General features: G+C 50.5%; 1 long non-coding RNA gene across 1 annotated transcript in view; it reads right to left on the bottom strand.

Annotated features, from left to right (window-relative positions):
* The window catches only part of LOC104990966, an 8,769-nt gene extending 3,509 nt beyond the window's left edge, over positions 1 to 5,260 (bottom strand). The window contains exon 1 of the long non-coding RNA XR_825558.1: positions 4,858 to 5,260. This is a non-coding gene — a long non-coding RNA (uncharacterized LOC104990966). The remainder of the gene's footprint in view (positions 1 to 4,857) is intronic.
* Positions 5,261 to 5,839: the final 579 nt, after the last annotated feature.

The following is a 5,839-nucleotide window of genomic DNA, read 5'->3' as shown; positions in this document are numbered from 1 at the left end:
CCTTGGGTGGGCCCCGGGGCTTCCCCTGGGCCGGTTTCACCTGTGCTCGCCCAAGCCTCTGCCTCCCCGCAGCGGGGCCCAGACTTGCATGCCGCTCCCCACCGAGGCCTGAACCCCCCGACTGCTTGCTCAGTCCCCCTCGCTGCCCCAGCCCCTCCCTCCCAGACGCTCCCCTCCTCCCTGCGTCGCAGGTGCTGACAGGCGACAGGTTCCCCTCAACCCTCCTTAACCCCCTGCACCCTCTGCACCACCAGTGTGTTCTGCTTTGCGGAGACAAAAGGTCGCCTCCAGCTCCTGAGACTCTAATGGCCTGTTAACGCTGGGCGACGAAGCATCTCTCTCTTAGTTGTGTGTCTGCCCTATTGTCTGTCTGTCTATCACCATTTATCACCTAGTCTTGTTTAAAGACAGTTGCGGTCCTTTGCAGGGGATTCAGGTTTCAGGATGAGGGAGAAAGAGAAACTGTCTCTTTGAAAAAGTTTTACTTGTAGTTATAAAACACAGTTAAAATCTACCACCTTAACCTTTTTTTAAAAAAAGACTTTGTTTATTTCTGGCTGCCCATGGGCCTCAGCTGGGAGCCGGGGCCACTCTCTTGCTGCCGTGGGTGGGCGCTCAGGATTGTAGCACACGGGCTTCCAGGGAACGTGACTCTTCCCGGGCCAGGGATTGAACCTGTGTTCCCTGCGTTGGCAGGCAGATTCTTAACCCCTGGCCCACCAGGGAAGTCCCTCACCCTAACCATTTTTCAGGGTCAGATCAGGAGCATTAGGCACGACCACACTGCTGTGCGGCCATTGCCAGAACCTTCTCGTCTTCCCAGCCGGAGACTCTGTGCTATTAGCTCCTACCTCCCCCACCTCCCCTGGGCCCTGACCCCACCCCCATCTTCTGTCTGTGTGAGGCCGCTGCTCCAGTATCCTCACAGGATCACACAGCGTTTGTCCTTCTGTGTCTGGCTCATCTCAGTGAGCATCAGGTCCTCAAGGTTCCCCCGCGCTACAGCAGGCGTCAAGGCTTCCTTTCCCAGCCTGAGTGATAGCAAGTTATGCGGCTGGACCACGCGGTGTTCATCCACCACCTGCCGGGGGACATTTGGGTTACTTCCACCTTTTTTTAAATACAGTAAAAATTTGATTTATTCTTTTTTTGAACTTTTGGCTGTACCCTGCAGCGTGTGGGATCTTAGTTTCCGGGCCAGGGACTGAGCCTGCACCCCTGCAGAGGAAGCGCGGAATCGTGGCTGCTGGCGCCCGCCAGGGAAGGCCTGCTGTCAATCACGCTGCTACGAGCACGGGTGTGAAAATGTCGCTTTTGAGATCCTGTTTTTAATTCTTTTGGATTTACAGCCAGGAGTGTGATTACTGGATCATGGGTTGGTTCTATTTTTAATTTTTGAGGAAACGTATGCCATTTTCCAAAGCAGCTGCACGCTTTTGTATTCCCGTCAACAGTGCGCAAGGTTCCAGTCTCTCCTCATTCTTGTCCAACGTGCTTACTTGCCCTCACCCGCTTTTTGATCATGGCCGTCCTAACCTCACAGGTTTTGATGTGCATCTCTGTGAGGGTTAGTGATGCTGCCCATCTTTTCATGTGCTTGTGGGCCATTTGCCTATCATCTTCGGAGAAACAAACATCTATTCAAATCTGTTGCTCCTTTTTTTTTTAAATCAAGTTGTTTGATTTAGTTCTTGAGGTGTAGGAGTTTCTATAAATTCTGGTTATTACCCCTCATCAGATGTACAATTGCATGTCTTCCCCATTCTGTGCAGTTTCCATTCTTTGCTGTGCAGGATTTTAGAAGTTTGTGTAGCCATTTGTTGGTTTTTGTTTTTGCTGCCTGTGCTGTTTGGTGTGAGAATCTCTCGGTAACTGACTTGTTGAGGACCGCTCAGGATCCTTTCCTCCTTGAGGGAGCTTGTTAGTGTCAGACACTTAATTAGTTGGCACAATAGTTGTTTCCAAAATACCATTCTTTTTCTCTTTTTTTTTTTGATCTTTGGGAAACCTTGATATTCAAAGCAGGCTTTTGCTGCTTGCTGTTATGAAGACGCTTTGGGGAGAACGTTTGGCGTTATCAGAGGGAGGTGGGTTCTGGATTTTCTTAGGAAAGAGGGCTCAGGCCCACGGCCAGTCACGTGAAAGCCAACACCCCCACCGACCGTTGGGCGGGCAGGTTGGGTGAGTACCAGGGTGGTCTGGAGGTGGGAGGGAGAGTGGGGGAGGGCAGTTCAAAGCCCAGGGGCTTGGCAGGGTTGGGGGGCCTGGCTGTGGGCCCAGCTGCCCTGACACCCCCCGCCCTGAAGCTGTGGGCCTGAGTCTGTCAAAACACCAGCTGGTGTCCACCCGCGCGCCTCCCCTCCTGCTGGGATCCAGAAACTCAGACAGCTGGTTCCGGCCCCACTTTGGGTCCTGGCACTCCCCAGACCCTGGGCAAGGGGGGTGCTCAGACTTAAAAGAAGTCTGAGTTCACCTTCACGGAGGGGCGGGTGCAGACAGGGGGCCAGATGCTGGGGCGGAGAAGGCACAGCCCCGGAGGGGCATGGGCCCCTCCGTGGGGGTCGTGTGTGGTTCAGACCAAAAGGCAAAGGAAGACAAGCAGAGGGGAGGTGGGAGCCGACCTGGCTTCCCCCAGACGCACCTCGTCCCTGGGCAGGCGCTCACCTGCTCACCAAGGGGGCCCAGGTAGGCGGCCGGCTGGATCGGAGGTCCTGGGCTGGAGACCAGAGGTGTGACCGTGAGAGTGGGGAGGGCATGGACATAAACACTCCGCATTTCAGAGGTGAGATCAGCTTTTTAAATTTTGTAGATTCTTTACCAGATTCACCAGCGCACAGCGGGCAGGCGTCTTGAGTGCACAGTTCTGTCTGTTTTCTTTCTTTCCCTTTTTGTTTTCCCAAACAAAATAAGCCCACACGAGGAGCCAGCACCAGGTCAAGAAACTTGACCTGCACCCAGAGGTCACTCTGGATCATTTCTTCCAGAAAAGTGTGCATTAACCTGTAAGACTTCCTGCACCGCAGGGGTGGGGAGCGAACGGAGCTGGTTAGCAGAGCAGAGACGGGGAGGAGACCGAGGTGACTGGAGTCCTCAGGACATAGAACTGCATGGAGAGAAAACTCCAGAAGTTTTCAGAATCCTTGAGTATTCAAGAGAATGTTGCATGTGAGAAAACTACCCAAAGCAAGGAAAAGAATAACCTAGTCAAGAATGGAGCCTGTTTTTACCACAAGCTGGAACGCCTTGGGATTCGTAGCACGGGGCCGGCGGGTAGTAGGGGGGAGTACTCAGAGGTCTAGCCTCAAGAGCGGAAAATATTACCAACAAGGTAAATTTTACAATGTCTGGCATCTAGCAAAAAATTAGCAGTCATGCAAAGAAGAAGGAAACTATGACTCATATCAAGCAGAAAAATCAATCAATTGAAAGGGACACAGAACTAACAGGGTGTTAGAGTTAGCAGGTGACATTAACATAGTTATTTGCACTGTATTCCATCTGCACAAAAAGTTAGAGACATAGAAGATAAAGACCTAAATCAAACTTTTTGGAATGAAAAGCTACAGTATTTAAGATGAGAAATTATATGGAGAAAAAAAATTAATGGCAGATTAGACATTATAGAAGAAAAGATTAGTGCATTTGAAGACATATCAATAGAAACTATCTAAAAATTAAATACATAGAGGAAAAAAATGAATGAAGTAACTAAGCTTTGGGCAACATATATGTGACCCAACATGTGTGTCATTGGAATCTCTAAGGGAGAAGAGAAAGTGGAAAGAGGACAGAAAAAAGATTTGAAGAAATAAAGGCTGAAAAGCCTCCAAGCTTGAAAAATATAAGTCCACAGATCGAAGACTCTGAATGAGTGACAAGCATAAGGAACGGGAGGAAGACCACACCAAAGCGTGCTGTAAATCGCTCAGAACTAGTGCTAAATGGAAACTCAAAAGATTGCGCTGTGCACTGAGAAATGTGACAGCAGACTCTGATTTGAACCAGTGGAGCTTGGAGACAGAAGAGCTGCACCGTTAATTTGATATAAAATTTCTGTAAATTTTGAATTCTAACACTAGAGAAAAAAATCCTGTTGTTAAAAAGGCAAAATAAAGACCGTCCAGATCCACTGAAAGAACCGATCTCCCGTAGACTTGAACTATAAGAAATACAAAAGCAGGACATGCAGGCAGAAGGAAACTGATGTCGGATATAAATATGGATCTCCACAAAATAAATGAAGAGGATTACTACTACTGTTACTAAGTCGCTTCAGTCGTGTCCGACTCTGTGTGACCCCGGAGACGGCAGCCCACCAGGCTACCCTGTCCCTGAGATTCTCCAGGCAAGAACACTGGAGTGGGTTGCCATTTCCTTCTCCAATGCATGAAAGTGAAAAGTGAAAGTGAAGTCGCTCGGTCGTGTCCGATTCTTAGCGACCCCATGGACTACAGCCCACCAGGCTCCTCCGTCCATGGGATTCTCCAGGCGAGAGGACTGGAGTGGGGTGCCATTGGGAATGGTAAACACCAGGGTTAAATCTATAAGACTGATTGCTGTTCAAACCTTATAAGCGACTGAGTTTGGGGAGTGGCAGAGTGAAGAGTTTAGGAAACTTTTCCCCAGACAAATATCTCTATTAAGCTGGTCCAATTAGCAAAGACAATTGTTCAGAGTTTCTGGAGACTGACCAAAGGGAGCCACTCACTCCACAGTATCTCCAGAACTTGGCAAGCAGAGGGAGGCTGTGAGACTCGAACTGGGGGTCACTCCCGACCCAGGGCTCTGAGCCGCAGGAGAGCCACTGCCTCCAGCTTTCTGAGACGAGCAGCTTCCGTGTGGACCCAGCAGACTCACCTCCCAGGAAGGGGCCTCAGAAGAGCTCAACCAGATGGCAGCTGGGCAGGGTCCCCTGACCTCCCACTCCAGCCGATGCTCTGCAGGGCAGATCCAGGCAGAGAGGCAGGTGAAGAGTGCAGAGCTTCTCCCCTTGAGCTCCGTGCCACCGGAGGGCTGTCCCAGGAGGTCAGCAGCGGGAGGTCAGCTCCCAAGGGCCTGGTGAGGATGGGTGACCCGGGTGTGTTCAGACCAACCGCATTGGCACAGCCCAGCCTGCTGACCTCTGAGCCGTCAGCAGTCGGGACCGGGTAATGGGCACACCTTTATTGCCCTGCCTTCTTGAAGCTCTCCGTGGCAGTGATCTGGGTGGGGTGGCTAGTGAAGTGTGAACCCTTCCACCCCCAGGTCCTGCTCCATAGCACAGAACTTCTACCCAGGGAAGGGTCAGAGCAAGCTCCAAAGACTGCCAACAGCTATCCCTTGTCAGCAGGTCTGACCTTATTTGGATTGGACTACGGAGCAGTTTGTGCTCCAGGACGTCACTGAAAACAAGAGTAATCAGCTAGCAACAGATCAGTGTGATACCAACAGAGGCAGACAAGCCAGAAATTTAATGGGGAGATTATGGAAAAATACAATCAGAGAGCTCCTGGCTGAAACAGGAGTCATCCTTGGTGGTCTTTTAGGCTGTGAGCAAGCTGTGCACCCTCTGCTGTGATGGAGAGGGGACTGTCCTGGAGGAAGCCTCGACGCTGTACTTAGCAGACAAAGACGTTCAGGGGACTGCCACAGACGTGCTCAAAGAAGTAAAGGAAACCTCGTTCAAGAAATTAAAGGAAGGCATTGTGATAATGACTTACAAAACACAGACTATCCGAGAAGGTAGAAATATCAAAAAGAACCAACTGAAGTTGCAAGTCAAATCAAAATGAATAATTCACGAAAGAGGCCCCACAGCAGATCTGAGCTGGCAGAAGAAAGAGTCAGTAAACTCAAAGAT

This window comes from Bison bison, unplaced genomic scaffold, assembly GCF_000754665.1.
Source record: "Bison bison bison isolate TAMUID 2011002044 unplaced genomic scaffold, Bison_UMD1.0 scf7180017847465, whole genome shotgun sequence".
Classification (NCBI taxonomy): Eukaryota; Metazoa; Chordata; class Mammalia; order Artiodactyla; family Bovidae; genus Bison; species Bison bison.
This window is presented reverse-complemented; position numbering and strand designations above follow the sequence as displayed.